Source organism: Panthera tigris, chromosome C1 (genome assembly GCF_018350195.1).
Source record: "Panthera tigris isolate Pti1 chromosome C1, P.tigris_Pti1_mat1.1, whole genome shotgun sequence".
Lineage (NCBI taxonomy): Eukaryota > Metazoa > Chordata > Mammalia > Carnivora > Felidae > Panthera > Panthera tigris.
In genome coordinates this window covers 119,763,902-119,781,143 of record NC_056667.1, presented here as the reverse complement: position 1 = coordinate 119,781,143, position 17,242 = coordinate 119,763,902, and the positions used below count along the sequence as shown (strand labels likewise).

At 37.0% G+C, this 17,242-nt stretch overlaps 1 pseudogene; it reads right to left on the bottom strand.

The window, feature by feature from the left end:
* Positions 1-2,455: 2,455 nt before the first annotated feature.
* Positions 2,456-17,242, bottom strand: part of LOC102951367 — a 63,538-nt pseudogene continuing 48,751 nt past the window's right edge.

The window sequence follows — 17,242 nt, the reverse complement described above, 5'->3', positions numbered from 1 at the left end:
TCCATAACTGGGGGAATTTTATTGCTTCAAAGTGCCAACACATCCATCTGAGTTGATTCTTGTAATATACTGTGGCGGTAAGCCTGGAAATCCCGGTCCTGACCATTTTATGAAACTCAGAAGGACAGGTGTAGGGCGTGCAGGCAGAAGAACCCTGCAGCAGAAGATCAGCTTGTCAGTAGTAGGTCTGGAAAGTCCTTTGAGACTTCTCTGTACTCTCAAGGGACGGAAGAAAAGCATTAACATTGCATCTATACTTATAAGGGGAGAAAACATTTTCTGAGTTAGTTCCCATCCCTTTACTAAAAACCCTCTGACTCTACTACTTTGTCTCCATTGTTCCCTTAAAAATCTTCAGGTTTTCTATCTGCCCTGTCTCCTATCAGGCTGACATTCTTTTGTCACTTAGTTAATTCATTAAAAAATAATCATGAGTAGCCTGTACATGCTGGGCATAGGTCTAAATGTCAGCCTAGTAGCACTGGAATTACTATTTTAAGAAACTTAGAATTCACATTAGAAATATCTGCCCTCAGGCTCCTGGGTGGCTCAGTGGATTAAGCGTCTGACTTCAGCTCAGGTCATAATCTCACAGCTCGAGTGTTCAAGCCCTGTGTCGGGTTCTGTGCTGACAGTATGGAACCTACTTGGGATTCTCTCTCTACCTCTACCCCACTTCTGCTTTCTCCCTCTCACTCAAAATGAATAAATTAAAAAGAAAAAAGAAATTTCTGCCCTCTTTTCCCTCCCCCTCAAAGTTCTAAATATGCTATATTTTCATAATCTTAAATATGAAAGAATGTTCTATTTTATTTATATTTTTATATAAAGCATGTTTTAAATTGTCATTTAAAATTTATGCTCATGTGTCTCGGTATGTCTACATGTAGAAATAAAAAACAAAGGAGAAGGGATTATTTTTCTCCTATACCTTCCTTAATGATAATTTTTCCAGTAAAGAGGAAAAAAAGAAAATCTTCTAATATTATTGTCCATGCTATTTTATGTGATTATTTTATTAATAACATAATACTAATCACTTAGTATTATAATAATATCTTTCTTTATAAAAGTAAAGTTATAGCAATTATATCTCTAGAAATGTATCATAAATCCAGAAAAATGTAAGTCATACATTCATTATGAAAACATATAGGAAATGAAGAGATACAGTACATTACTCTCTAAGGAGAAAAGAATCTTCTTTGGAATTTTATTCTCTTTCATCTCTCTCTCTCTCTCTCTCTCTCTCTCTGTATATAAATATTTGTGTATGTCTTACATATATAGATGAGTGTATGGATTTGCATTTATTTATACACATCCATAACACATATGTGCATACACATATGGATTATACATAGAGAATGAAATGAATAAGGATCTTTCTATTTCAAAATCAGAACAGCTAACACTTGACTATCCAGAAAATGGATATTCTCAATTTTGGCTCACTTTTTCCACTCCCTTGCTTCATGTCGGCCACTGTATTTTTCCCGTCAATAACATATGTGTACATAGCAAAGAGAGAAAGAGGAAGAAAATGATGACTTTTCTATAAATCTGTTCTTTTACTTCTTTTTTAAAAAAAATTTTTTTTAATGTTTATTTATTTCTGAGACAGAGAGAGACAGAGCATGAGCAGGGGAGGGGCAGAGAGGGAGGGAGACACAGAATCAGAAGCAGGCTCCAGGCTCTGAGCTGTCAACACAGAGCCTGACGCAGGGCTCTAACTCACAAACCGTGAGATCATGACCTGAGCCGAAGTCGGTAGCTCAACCGACTGAGCCACCCAGGCGCCCCTGTTCTTTTACTTCTGACAAAAGTTTTGAAGGTAGAGAAGTTGGTGACTGAGATAAAGTTGAACATTTAACTGTGGTTGGCATGTATTTGTCTCTAATAATCACTCCCCTCTACAGATTACAAAAGGCAAGAGTCTACCCAAAGCTTTCTAGACACCTCCCATCTCATTACTTCATTCATTGGTCTAAAACTTTAGCCTCCGAAACTGGAAAGAACATTCTAAGATCACCCACTAATCACTGGAAGTTTAGGGGCTGCACTTTTTTTATTTGATACATGAAAGAAATTACAACGACATATCTAGCCCTGAGTTGTGAGTCATAAGTAAGGCAGGTGGTAGTGATTAGGTAAATTCATTGCCATCAAGCCCCAGAAGACAAAGAAGAATTTTTCCTGAGGAATGGTAATAATTTTTAAATTCTTATAAAGATAGCCATGAAATTGCTGAAAAATGAGATTAAAACTTTTTTTTCTCCCAGAACTTTCAACTTTCCTGAGAATATTTTGACCTTTAGTAATATGTCTTTGTATACAGCAACCTGCAATTCTATGTGTTTTATAATATGTGGATTTATTTATTTATTTATTTATTTATTAGAAACTATTTTCTGACAACCTTATTTCCATTTTGTTTGCGTTTGTAGAGAGCAGCTTAAAACCACTCCATGGTTGTTCCTACCCATTCAGTGGCCTGAGCAGTGGGAACTGTGGACCAGTCTTCAGTGGCAAGCTGAGTGCTCCAGACTTCAGTAGGGAACGGCTGCAGGGCGCTGCAGAGGGCTCCTGCAGGCCGTTAGACCCGTCCAGGACTTCAGGTTGGGTAGCAGTCAACTCAGGAGCTGGAGCTGCTCATTCACCCTGAAATTCCTCCTGGTCACAGCCTTTACGGCAGCGGTCTGCTCTTCCTTTTCAATCTCTTCAGGATCTCTGCAGAAGTAGAGATCACGCACGACCTCCCATGGATGCTCGCGGGGGATGGTGCCACGCACGCTTAGGACTTCCTGGGCCAGCATCTGCCATATCAGACCCAGAGAGTGAACTCCCTTCTTATTGCAAGGGCTGGCAATGTCCACACAGGGCAGAGGAGAATCTGTGTTACACAGAGCAATGATAGGCAGGTTAACGTAAGATGCCTCTGAGAGAGTCTCAGGACTCTGAGAGAGTCCGCCCTGGGATCAGTAACCACTCAGCTCTGGAAAGGCTGCCTGGATCTTGCTAGTGAATTTCCGGGAGTAACGTGGCCAGCAATAACAATGGTTCTAGTAGCAGCAGCAAACTTCAGCACAGCTCACTGGCCAGTATTCCTGGATGATATGACACTGACATCAGTTGGGTTTTCAATGGCAACAATGGCACGAGCTGCCAGCAGAAGCTTCTCCCAGGTTCTCTTCAGATTTATGATGTAGATACCATCACTTTTCCTTTTGTAGATGCACTGTTCTATTTGGAAGTCAAGGTTGGTGCCACCTAAATGGGTTCCTGCTGCAGGGAATATGAGGACACCCTCACTTCACTTGCAGGACATAAAGGTCTCTGGACACTGTGAAAGTTTCCCTTTAAGTTATGACATGAACATAAAACACCTTGTGGCTCTCTCCCTGGGTAGCACAGAAAGGATACATAATGATGTTTTAAAATAGTTGTATGAAAGGTGTATTGGTTCACTTGCAGGACATAAAGGTCTCTGGACACTGTGAAAGTTTCCCTTTAAGTTATGACATGAACATAAAACACCTTGTGGCTCTCTCCCTGGGTAGCACAGAAAGGATACATAATGATGTTTTAAAATAGTTGTATGAAAGGTGTATTGGTTAATACAGTAACATGAATCTCTTTAGTTGGATCTCCTCAAGTGAGTTTGATCATTTTCTAGAAAATAATAAGGTATTAAATTTCCTAGGACTTTCTTATAAGAGTGCTTTTTGTTGGTTTTATTTTCTTTTTGCCATTGATTTTTTTAAATTAGGATCAAAACAAGGTCCACACATTAAATGTACCTCTTTTCATCTTTTATGTCTTGCAATTCATTTGTTGGAAAAAAAAAAATGGACTGGTTGTTGACCAGACTTTTCCACAGTCTAGATTTCACTGATTGCTTGCATGTGGGGTCATGTGATATATTTATGTCCTCTGTATTTAATGGACACTGGTCACCAGAGCTGGAGGCTTAATCTGATTCAAGATTAAAAACATTTTTTTTGCAACACTTGTTCATAAGTGAAGCTTTACACTTATATGAGAAGGCAGATAATGTCTCCTATTTTATGTTAATGGCCATTATGATCATTGCCTGGATTAATTATTTAATTATGGATTTTTAAAATACAAATATTCTGTGGTCAACATATGCTAAAATAATTAGAAATAACACTATAACAACAATGTCATCATTGGCTCTGCAGCTGGTATGGGAGGCTCCCTTTAATTGAAGACACCAGGAGACTAAAAATCACTCTAAACGACAGCATTTCTCAGCTATTAGGAACACGTGTGAAGCATATGCTAAGTATAATTATAAAGGAAGAAGAATTAAAATTTCCATCCAAGAACCGTGTCAATTTGTTTGAATTCTGTGTGAAAATATCTTCGAACATGTACAAAAATGAGACAGTTTAAAAGACATTTCAATGAAAAGAAAACTCAAGAATATGGGAAGGTGAATTTTACTTGTAGTTTTTTACAGGACAATGAGACAATGCACAATCGCCATTTCTCAAGAGCTTCCAAATGCCCAGATTAATTAATTAAGTCATCCATCTATCCATCCATCCATCCATCCATCCTTCCAGTGAATATTGAGACCTACTATGTGCTAGGTACTGAGGATACAGCAGTGATCTTATCTTAAAGTCCTTGGTCTCAAAAAGCTTACTTACCTTCTGGTAGGAGACAATTTAGTAGAAAAAAAGGTTAAAAAATATTGTAAAGGAAATAATTTGATGTAGTGATGTGGGATGAAAACCAAAGGACAAGGAAGGAGAGACTCAAGAGCAACTAGTCAAAACGGATGAATGTACATTTCAGAGACAAGATAAAAGACAGAAAGGTTTTCCATAGAAATGAATACTTTAAGTACATTGGGTCAGGTATGATACTGTGAAGCATCCCTAATAAAAATTTCCTTGTACATTGTACATTTCCTTGCTTGTCTACCTAAACATTTCCTACTTAAGTATTTCCTGATGCAGACCTCCACACCCTGCTAGGGCACCCGGCTATATTTTGAATTATTTTATTGCCCAATGACATGCTAGATTCTCTTGTCAACAGCCAAATCGTGTCTGTGTTCCTTAAAATGTATTCTGTGGAAAGTTAATCCTGTGAAATGTTCAAGGAAAGGGTTCTGTGGTTACCTTTTTTCAGGAAACATAGTTTACATTATCACCACTTGAATCAATCCAAAATCCATCAGAATATTCATAAAGAACATTATAGAAGCCCATTGAGTTTTGCCTACAAAATTCTTGTTATAGGAAACACCTAACCACCAATGGAAATGGTACCTAAGGAGCAGTCCTTAGGAAAAGCTTCCAGAAAAAACTAGTCTTTTCCCCATACCTACAGCTGGATCAGTCAGCCTAACAGCCATACATCTCAATCAGAAGGTCTACATGCTGTTCCCTCCAGTCCCGATGCTTTAATTGACTGGTGCCCATTGGTAGCATGAGGGATAATAAGAATACTGTTAACATGAGAACTGTAACGCCGAGGGCATCTGAATAAATTACATCTGCTTCATGAAGCCTTCACTGAGCACTCTGTTGTCATTAGTTTTCTTTTTTTCTACGTTCCCATAATACTCATGGCTCCCATAATACTGGAATATCGGATGGCTCACTATTCAATATTTAATTGTACACAGGCTTGTATTTCTGGCTCATTGCTTCTGTCCTTACAGCTAATCATTCTCCCCTTCTATGTGCATGCTCAATATGTTTGAGTCACAACAAACTCTCAGAGTCCCCAAACATGGCCGGTTTTTGTTCACTTCTGGGCTTTTAAATAAGTTCTTTGGGATATCCCTCTGTCTTCTTCCCATACTGGCCAATTACTATTGGCTCTTCAAGGCTTAGGTTAAATAGCACTTCAGCTGCAAAACTTGCCCTGATCCAGGGAGTCACTCTGTCTTTGGTATTCTTGTGACATTTTGTATAAATCACACTGTCACACTTCACATGCTATAATAGTGTGCTATAAAGGTGGGCTTCTAGAACTATCCCCCACCTCTTGCTAAGAAAGGCAGAACTCTATCTTATTTATTTGTGTATCTGTTTTTAAAGACTTCTGGGAGATTCAACAAAGAAAACAAAAGAGAAACTAACTGATTTGAGGGGAAAAAACAACATGGTTTGTCAATATTTGTTGTTTTTGAGAGATAATTCTAATTTTTAAATTAAAATTGTAGGGAGAGAAAGGGTCTCCAAGTAATAAATTTTACCTAACAATGCCACTTTAATATTCAAAATTAAAGTTAATTTTTTTTATTTTTGACTAAACTGGATATGTTGTTTCATACAAGGTCTCACACCCCAATTAATAGGAAAAAATTACTAAATATCTAAGCTGGACTAAATTTGAGTCCAGTTTGATCATTAAACTTCCTTAAAGGGAGTTTTCTTTTTTTTAATTTTTTTTCAATGTTTTTTATTTATTTTTGGGACAGAGAGAGACAGAGCATGAACGGGGGAGGGGCAGAGAGAGAGGGAGACACAGAATCTGAAACAGGCTCCAGGCTCCGAGCCATCAGCCCAGAGCCTGACGCGGGGCTCAAACTCACGGACCGCGAGATCGTGACCTGGCTGAAGTCGGACGCTTAACCGACTGCGCCACCCAGGCGCCCCTAAAGAGAGTTTTCTATCTTTCTTACATAAATATGAGCAGTCTTTGGAATAACCTTCCCCATCTCCTGGACTCTTTTCCCCAACATCTAAATGTATGGTAGGGCAAACACCATATGCTTCATGGAAAGTAGGACATGGAAGGAAGGGCTTTCTGACCTTATGCCAATCCTTAGATCTCCAGAATTATATTTCTTTTGCATCTCTGGCTGTAGCATGCCTTACTGATACAGGTGGAGAGATGTTTATTCATGGTCTAATTTCTCTAGGCTTCAGCAATGGTTTTGGGGTACTCTGTTGACTTCACTTCAACTCAGCTTTTTAAAAAAAATTTTTTTAATGTTTATTTATTTTTGAGAGAGACAGAGACAGAATGCAAGTGGGTTAGGGGCAGAGAGAGAGGGAGACACAGAATCAGAAGCCAGCTCCAGGCTCTGAGCTGTCAGCATAAAGCCCGACCTGGGGCTCGAACTCACAAGCCGCCAGATGATGACCTGAGCCAAGTTGGACGCTCATCCGACTGAGCCACTCAGGCGCCCCTCAACTCAGCTTTAATTGGTGCTTGTTCTTGGTCCATCCTCTTTCTTGTCCCCTAGCATGGATGTTTACCTACATCCTCTGATGAGGTCACCTTGTCCTTCCATGAGTACCCTCACAGCAAGTCATTAGCTAGCAAATCAACAGTCATACTCCACGGGAACCAAGAGCGATCAAGACAGCTCAGTGCTGCAACTCTCTCTGCCTAAGCACACTGGTCACTGTGACTGGTGATACAGGAGAGTGTATGAGATGACCTTCCAGCAGCACAGTAAATAATTTCTCAGTGCTTGTCTTAGTACCTAAGTCAGCTCTCTCTCTGAGTTTGATGTTTATCTGGCTTTTTCATTCTCCTTCCTTCTTTTCTTTTTCCTAAATACCTTAGTTCAAGAGAGGATCTAACTTGCTCTCTTCTTTTTATTTATCTTTCCTCATGTAAAATCTAGTCTGACGTCCTATTAATATGCTTAAAGAGGAAAACCAAAAATAAAATATAAGCAGTCCTTTGTCAAGAAAGTAGCTTAAATTGAACATTGTAGTCTTGCTTGAAAATCCCATTTTTTACTGTAAGAGGTTGAATATTAAAATTCCTAATTTTTTCTCTCTTTTCCACAAGCCCAGGATTTGGATAATATGAGTCAAGTAGGGTGAAAATCACATACATGCTTAAGAAATCAAAGAGAGAGGGCCCACCTGGGTGGCTCAGTTGGTTAAGCATCTGACTTCAGCTCAGGTCATGATCTCTTGGCTCATGAGTTCGAGCCCCACTTCTGGCTCTGTGCTGACAGCTCAGAGCCTGGAGCCTGGAGCCTGCTTTGGATTCTGTGTCTCCTCATCTCTTGGCCCCTCCCCCACTCATGCTCTGTCTCTCTCTGTCTCTCAGAAATGAATACATGTTAAAAAATTTTAAAGAAACCAAGGAGGAAAAACATCACATTAATAATTTTTACAATATTTTCCATGTTAAAAAAAAGTGAATTTTCTGCCTATGGAGAGAGAATCTCTGGATCAAATAGCAATGAGTTATTGTACATTCATTCAACAAATTTTACTCAATACCTACAACATATTTGAACTGCGTTAAGTTCCACTTTGGAGAAATCCATTTTATATTGGTTATTCTATAATATAGACACATTATTTTCTCCTACATTTTAATCTGTGACTAAGATTCCAACAAGAGAATGAGCAGCACAGACCCAGCATCATTCTATCAACAGGTTCTACTCACAATTGTTAGATAAATAGTTAAGAAATAAATTAGATTTATAAAATGTTAGATAAATACTTAAAAAATAAGTTAGACTTATAAAATTTTAGGTATATACTTATAAAAATAAGATTATATAAAAAGGACAACGACCATGGTGTCAAGATTGAATATCGACTCAGTTTCACCAATCCATAAATTTATTCTTTGGACTTATGCATTTCAAACTTCTGAAGCCAGGACTAACTTTCCCAGTGTCATTTCTTTTGTGGCATCACATGGTCCCTTAAAAGGAAAAGTGACTCTTCTGATTCTTTTATTGTACCAGAATGTTGTTCACATTGAATCATAGACCACAACTGGAAGGGACCTTGTGGTAATATTCCATAAAACTACAAGAACTAGTCCGTCCTTAAACATTACTTACAAAGACGTTTTATATACTGAGAACACAGCTTCAGAAGAAAACTCAACCATAATAGTTTCTACACATACGCACTTTTTTCTGTGTGATTTACAAATTTTTGCATATATGTTTGCATCATAACCCAATTCTAGCACTGATAAAGAAAACCATTAGCTTTCCTCATCCCTGTTTAAAAGGGAGTTTATATGCGAAAAAGACACCATTCAGAAATGTGTTAGGAACTGATTATATCTAAAAAAGCACACGAGGTTGTCTAAAAAATAAATTACACTTATGCACAATTTCCTCATTTCCATTTGATTTGTACTACTTTCCAAAATCCATCTTCTTTTTATTTTTCTATCTGCTATTATCTAGCAAATAGGAATGTGTGTTTGCAAGGCTGTATAGAAAGTTCTCTTACACAAATTCAGAAGATATTGTTTAACTATTGTTAAACTAGGTTAAAGGGCATCAGAGTTCATTCATAAAGTAAGAGCATCTTATCACCTTGATTAAACCTTACATATGTCTATAGCTTGGTCTAATAAAGTCTGCTAAAGAAACTCATTACCAGGTCAAGGTAATTTGGATTTTATCACCATCCCGAGCAAACTTCTTTAGGGAATATACATGCTTCTCAATAGGATAATTTATTTTCTATCTCCTGTTTCCCTCTTCCCCTTCAGCATTCTCAGGCTAACTTTGTTTCCTCTCTAGGCAATTTGTTCCTTCAGATCTTTTAACCATGCTCAAGTGTCTCTTACATTTTCACCTTTTGAGAAGAACAAATTTTTCATGCGAGAAAGGAAGAAACTTTAAGTATTCAAGTTGGAAAGCATTAGAATGAGGAACAGGGTAACTCCCTCTCTGCCTTTGATGTTACATCATACAATTGACCATCTGCTCTGTTCTTATGCAACATAAACCTGGATAACTACTGGAGTTCAAATAAACATTCTTTGAACACACTGTTAAAGACTCTTTGCCCTCAAAACTAAAGGTGGTCTTTTAGAGCAGAACTACTCAAAATATGTTCTGTGGCCTAATGTTATTACCTAAACTCTTCATGTTCAGACTGCATTAGTCAGAGTTCTCCAGAGAATCAGAACCAATAGGAGATAGATAGATAGATAGATAGATAGATAGATAATAGACAGATAGGTAGATACTAAAATGGGATATTTATTATAAGAATTGGTTCACACTATTGTGAAGGCTGAGAAATTCCACATTTCACCATCTGCAAGTTGGAGAATCGGGAAAGAATCAGGTGGTATATTTTAGTCTCAGTCTCAAAGCTTGAGAACCAGGGAACAGATGGTTGTAAGCGTGAGTCCAAAAGTCTGAGAATTGGGGGTCTATGGTAGAAATTCCCATCTAGAAACCAGGAACCCCTATGCCAGAGCATAGGAGAAGTTTAAGATCAGCTCAAGCAGAAAGAGGGAATGTGTCCATCCTTCACCTGTTCTATTCGGACCCTCATCGTATAGGATGATGCCTACCCATGTTGGTGAGGGTGAAACTTCTTTATTCAGTCCACACATGCAAATTCTAATCTCCAGAGATACCCTCACAGACATACAGAATGTTTTATCAGCTATCTGTATATCCCTTGGCCGAGTCAAATTGACACATAAAATTAACCATCATAATGTGTTAAGTATAGAAACTGAGTGTTTAGAAGTTTTGACAGCAATTTGATGAAATGTGTTGATTCTCACATTGACAAAAACATTGCCTCATGTTTTTGGCTTTCCTAAAAATTTCATTTTTTATAGTAATTTATTTTATTAGATTTTATAAAAGCACTTGTTGGTGGCAGATTTAAAAATAAAAGTAAAGCTGGTTCTTTACCACTGAGAGTATTAGAAACTTATTTTGGTCCTTGTGTCTTTGAGAATCACTAGAAGCCTGGATGACTTATTTTTTTGATATATTGCTTAGAATATAACCTTGACAATAACACTTTACATAAGGGAAAATCTTAGAAGGACATAGTTAATCTTAGAAGTCATAAACAACAGCAAGGTAGGCCTATGCATATGAATATGTTTACGTTGGATTACTCAAAAAAATTTATCAAAGTGGGTAGGTAAAAAGGAATAAAGGTAATTTACTGATACTGATTTTATTTCCAAAGATATGACTTTTATTTTACTTTATTGAAACATATCAATGACGTTTTTTGTTCATTATATTAAATAAATATATTTGGTGTACCGTTTTAATTCAGTCAATTTTTAACTTTTTTTTTTTTTTTGAGAGACAGAGAGTGCATGCATGCACTTGCATGTGAGCAGGGGAAGGGCTGAGAGAAAGAGAGAGAGAGAGAGAGAGAGTATCTTAACAGGCTCCACATTCAATGAGAAGCCTGATGTGGGGCTCAATCCCATGACTTTGGGATGACAATCTGAGCCAAAATCAAGGGTCAGATGTTCAACCCACTGAGCCACCCAGATGCCCCAGTTGCACTCGGTTTTTAAACTATATTTTAAAGTTATTTTCTTGAGACTTGCTTTAAATATTATAATATAGATATTAATTTATCATAAACTAATTCAGATTAATAATTATGTAATTCCAATAATGTACAGTAAATTTGCTCTAATAATTATCCATTTCCTCTCCTTTCCTTTGTGGTCTTATGGATATGTATCATACATCTATATATGTCATAAACCCAAAAATTGAATGGCATATTTCTTGTTTTATAAAATATGTTTTAAGACAAATTCATAAGAAAAATTTAAAAATTAAGTACTATATTTTATACTTATATACATACCCACCATTTCTGATGACTTTCATTTCTTTTCCTAGATTCAAGTTACTGTTCAGTGTAATTTTTTTTAGACTAAACGTATTCCTTCAGTATTTCTTGTTAAGTCTGTCTACTACAGTAAACATACATAAATATATAAATACATATAAATACATATGATAATATATATGTATTGCTTTATATATATAATATATATTGCTTTATTTTGGAAAGATATTTTTGTCATATATAAAATTATTAGTTGAGAGTTTTTGTTTCATTTTTTTTTGAATATGTCATTCTGCTTCATTGTAATCTCCACCATTTATGATAAGAAGCTAGGCATTAACTGTATTGTTATTTCCCCTGTATATGATACGTCATTTTTCTCTGCGTTCAAGATTTTCTCATTTTCTTATCTTGCTGAAGTTTGACTGCTACAATAAATGTTTATAAAATGTCTAAATTTAAATATTCTGTGTATATCTGACTACTTGTTTATTATACCTCTTTGATCTATAAAGTTTTTCATTAAATTTGAGAAGTTTTTGGTCATTATTTCCTCAACTACTTTTTGTACCACTCCCTTTACATGGGTGTTGATATGTTTGATGATGTCCCACATGTCTCTGAGGCTCTGTTCACTTATCATCAATATTTGTCCTTCACATTAAATCATATTTACTCATCTACCATCAAGTTTATGGATTACTTTTCTACCATTTAAATATTTTGTTGCACCCATCTAGTGAAATGTGCATTTCAATTAGTATAATTTTCAAATCTAGAGGCTCCACTCCATTTAAAACAATTTTTAATGTTTATTTATTTATGAGAGAGAGAGAGAGAGAGAGAGAATCTCAATCAGATCTCATGAACCGTAAGATCATGACTTGAGCTGCAACCAAGAGTCAGACGCTTTACCAACTGAGCCACCCAGGTGCCTCTCTACTCCATTTTTTAAAAATATGTATTTCTACTTTCCTACTGGATACCACTGTGTCTCTATGGCTTAGTGGCCAATTAGTATTTTAGGCAGAGGTTATGCTCGAACACATGGATTCCACAAGGAGTTTTCCCTTTGCTGAAAAACTCTCTCTGTGGAATACATTCAAAATTCAACCAGTTCTCAACTCTGCCTAGACTTGGACTTTCTGGTTGCTTCCTTTTGATGTTCTTTGCATGTGTGCTTATTACTCTAGTCACTCAGGGAAGTATAAGGACCTCATCTGGTCCTGCTTTAACTCTAATTTCTCAGCCCTCTTCATTAAGTTTATTGCTGATTAACCTCTTCTCAACCTTCTATAACAGAGAAGCAGATTTCTCAGTTTGTTTTCTCCCCAAATTGTAACTTCTACTAATAATGTGACCATAGATTTTGGCCTTTATGCCAAATCAAGTCAGCCCCTCTGGCCACATGACGACTATGTTTCAGGGCCAGATGAGCCCTGGAAAAACCTTCACCTGAACTGGGCAAAAGGGATAAGAGCAGCCCCAGAAAAAAAGGGCTGTGTCTCCCATTGTCCTTACAGGTACCAGTCGCTTCTTATGAATAAGTGCTTCTCCATTTGTTGTTTATTTTGGTTGACTTCCAGAGCTCTGAAGTGGTTTTTTTTTTATCATTTCCCCCCACTTTTATATTTTGGGGAGAGCATATTTTGATCTTTTCATGCCACCGTGCCAGAATCTTTATCTCTGGATACTAAATTTAGATTTTGAATATTTTATGTGACTGTGTTAATTTGATAGTAGTCGGAAGATGATTTTTGTAGAACTCATCAGATTCTGCAAGGGGTACGTAATTATAAATATTTAAAATTATATGATATTTACATGGATCATGAGTAACACCGTAAGGACTCATGAAATAGCTACTAGTAAGAGCGGAACAGAAAGAGCTACGGTTCACCTGCAGCAGGGGATGTGCGCAACACAAAGGAGAATCTAAAAAACATTAGCAGGATAGGAATTTAAAAGGGACCCCAAACAAACTAATGCTTTTGGTTACTACCATTTTATGAACTTTACCCTATTTGGCAACTCAAGAGAGGCACCCCCAAACCCCCAAACCTACCTTACTTCAGGTGAAGGGACAAAATGTTCATAGCTGATGCAAATGCTCCCATACATGCTTAACACACAAAGCTTCTCAATTTGATTATTTTCCAACCGAACTGAAAGTCCAAATGCTGAAACACAAGTGGAGGAGGCACAAAATACATGTGACAAGAGCATGCTCCATGGCTGAAGATGGATAAAAAAAAAAAAAAGAAAAAGAAAAAAGAAAAAGAAAAGGAAAGAAAAGAAAAGAAAAGAAAAGAAAAGAAAAGAAAAAGTCACAGTTTGGCAGCCAAAGGAGAAGGAGTTAGGAGGATGGACTTGGGCCTTGAAGAGCCTGTGTTTAAACCCTCCACTTAGGAGCTGTGTAATAGTGAGCTGTTTAGTTACTTAGCTAACCTCCTTGGGCTTCATTTTCCTACTCTCGAAGAAACTTGGGGCAATAGTGTCTATTTTATAGGGTCTTTGTAAAGATTAAATGAGTGCATCTGTAGATGATGTTCACTTGGTACCACGTTAAGACTTCAGTATGTGTTATTAGTGTCTCTTTTTAAATTTTTAAAAAATGTTTATTTTGGAGAGAGAAAGAGAGCTAGAGCATGAATGGGGGAAGGGCAAAGAGAGAGGGAGACACAGAATCCGAAGCAGACTCCAGGCTCTGAGCTGTCAGCACAGAGCCCAACACGGGGCTCAAACCCATGAACCACAAGATCATGACCTGAGCCAAAGTTGGACACTTAACCAACAGAGCCATCCAGATGCCCTTTATCCTGTCTCTCTTTAGTGGTCTGTACATCTTCAATTGTTAGTTTGTTAAAGTCTTGGAGAGGAAGAAATATGGCATTCAGGAAAAGCTGCATGGAGCATGGAAAAGTTCAGATGGTACCCAGAATTGCCTGCTTTCTTTATGAAGACATTTCTCTCTAGAAATTTGCATGCGGGAAACACCCAAAACCTTTGGCATTCATTCAAATCCTCTAAAACGATGAGAATAGCATTCTGTGACCTGTAAGTATAGTGTGATCTGGAGACCTCCTTGTCTAAGTGCGTCACTGAAATACAAAGAATTGAATCAATAGGTTTTTGCTATTGGTAGTGACAGAGGATATGGAATGAAGGAAAGATGAGACCCACAAATACTACAACCCTCATTCCAGCCAATTATTACAAAATCCCTTCTTATGAATACATGTGCCTGTGTATAATGATAAAAATGCAGTTTTTTCCCATACATTGGAACTGTTATTCTGTCCAAATAGATTACAGAAACAAAGCTTCAAGCCTTTGTAAACCAAATAAACAGATAAATACAAACCAAAAAACAACTCATTTTATCTGGGCGTGAGTGTTCATTTGTTTGGGCTTATTTTCTAAACAGTGTGATGGATATTTTTACTATACATTCCCACAGTGTGAATAATTTCATTTGAGTGCTCTTTACTGTTCTTTACTGCCTCTAAAATAAAGCTGTAATTAATTCTATCTCCATATATCTATATCTATGTAACTCTCTCTTTCTCTCTCTCTCTCTCTCTCTCTCTCTATATATATATATATATGTGTATATATATATATGTATATATACATATATATATATATGTATATATATATACATATATATATATATGTATATATACATATATATATATATATATATACATAAAGTCTTTAGTTTTTGCTCTTTTCTCCCTAATATTCCTATATTCTCCTGTGATAAGTCAGCGGTTGCACCCTAAAACTCCTATCTTTCAAATAAAAATGGGCGTTTGCATATTTAATTCCTTGCTTTCATTTCAATGTGGCTTTAGAATTACTAACTTTGATACTGATTTATTTTCCTCTCTTGCTTTTAGCTGTTTAGAATTAATCTTCGTCTTTCTCGTAGTACGACTGAAAACTCATCTAAGACAAATTCAAAGTATTAGTTGACTTAAACTTATTTTTTACTTCCTACTCTCATCACTATTCAGAAAAAGTGCTGTAGTGAAATATTTTATTATTTTGGTGTTCAAATGTCTAATTTCCTTTCCTATTTTATAAAAATCCTCATTGCTTACAATATTAGAGGGACATAATATCTTACCTCCCTCATTGGAAATTGAAGGTGGGGGTACTTTTGACTCCTCATTCCCTGGCAGAAGCATTTGACCCTTGCTCAGCCAATTAGACATTCCCAGGAAGCAATCTAGAATCGACAGCAGGCACTACAGAGATGGGTTGATGGCTGGAATGTGTCCTCTATCACCACAGAGTCCATGTTGAAGGTGACAGCACAATCCTGACCCCAGCACTCTTGCTGCCAAACTCTGGAATTCTTTATTTGCCAAGGCTCCCTCCAATTTAGGTTCTTACAACAACCCCGCACCTTTTATCTCCTATTCCAGAGTTGGATTCTGTTTTTAAAAACTCTTGAACGAGGGATGCTTGGGGGTTCAGTCAGATAAATTTCTGACTCTTGCTTTCAGCTCAGGTCACGATCTCACAGTCTTAAGACCCAGCCCCACAGGGGGCTCTGTGCTGGTTGTGGAGCCTGCTTGGGATTCTCTCTCTGCCTCTCCCCTGCTGGCACTCTCCTTCTCTCTCTCTCTCTAAAGGAAAAAAAAAAAATTCCTGAAGGATAAAAATATTCTTCTCAAAACCATTACTGTGCCTTCAATCAAAACACTGCCTAATTCAAAATATTGCTTGTTAAAACACCTGGGTGGCTTAGTTGTTTAAGCATCCAACTCTTGGTTTCATCTCAGGTCATGATCTCACTGTTTGTGAATTCGAGTCCCGCATCCGGCTCTGTGCTGACAGTGTGGAGCCTGCTTGGGATTCTGTCTCCCTCTCTCTCTGCCCCTTCCCTGCTCATGCTCTCTTTCACTCAAAACTAAATAAACATACATTAAAAAAATACTGCTTGTATTCTTTTATTCTTTTATTTATTTCTTTTATTTTATTCTTTTATTCTTGTATTCTTTTTACAAGCTTCACATGTTTATTCACTCATTCGTTTATATAATTTGGTTCATTCATTTACCAAGTATCACTATGATTTGGTATAAATAACATGGATTTTGCTATTAGGCAGGTCTGCGTTCAAATTCTGACTTCAATAGTTAATATGTAATCTGGTGTAATATGTGATATGAACCAATAATTTATTTTAAAACTCACTGTCTAAGAAAAAAAGCAATGAATTCAGGATCAGAAAACACATTCTTAGCTCTGCCTTTAAGCAATGTTGCAATCCAGGGTAAATAACAAACTCTGATCTTGTTGACATCATCTATAAAGTGTCATCTAGGATGATTTTCATGGCCATTCCTAGTTCTACAATTCTACAGCTCACATAAAATTCAGCTTCACAGGTCAGAATTCAGCTTCACAGGTCAGACTGTATTTTGCCATCTTTCCCCATGTGTATGTGTATGTGTGTGCACTAGATATTTTAAACAAACTCATTCTTTTTACTATGTCAGTCTAAGAAAAGTATCTCTATCATGGTAGTTCATGGAAGAGGTCATTTATGCCCAGTAATATAAGTAACTCATGGCCTACAGACTGTGTATGTTCTGGGTGTGCCAACCACCCCTGTGAGAACATTCTTACATGCCGTTCTTCTGCCTGGCACTTTTTATGCT